This window comes from Olea europaea, chromosome 17 (genome assembly GCF_002742605.1).
Source record: "Olea europaea var. sylvestris chromosome 17, O_europaea_v1, whole genome shotgun sequence".
Lineage (NCBI taxonomy): Eukaryota > Viridiplantae > Streptophyta > Magnoliopsida > Lamiales > Oleaceae > Olea > Olea europaea.
The window spans coordinates 19,119,930-19,120,216 of NC_036253.1; the positions used below are offsets into that span (position 1 = coordinate 19,119,930).

The 287-nt window shown below is 51.9% G+C and overlaps 1 protein-coding gene across 6 annotated transcripts in view; it reads right to left on the reverse strand.

Moving 5' to 3' along the window:
• The window catches only part of LOC111365357 (E3 ubiquitin-protein ligase RING1-like), a 7,267-nt gene that overhangs the window by 3,008 nt on the left and 3,972 nt on the right, over positions 1-287 (reverse strand). The gene's annotated exons all lie outside the window — the stretch shown is intronic.

The window sequence follows — 287 nt, forward strand, 5'->3', positions numbered from 1 at the left end:
GGGGGAGTGTGAAGCCGATGTCAAGGTAGACTGCCCAAAAGGAGGAAGCATAATGCCAACTGCCCCTTTCGTTTTTGAATTTTTTTAGGGCAGGACAGGCCTACAAGCATTGTCTGTCCTGGCCCATGTATCAACGAGGGATGGTCCAACCCCATTTACACCAGTGAGCACCATATTTGGGAGCCATGAGTATGGCTTTAGCAAAAATAATCTAACGTAACCAACATAGTACCTAATCAGTAGTTAAAGAAGGGGGGGGGGGGGGGGGGGGGGGGGGGGGGCGGAGG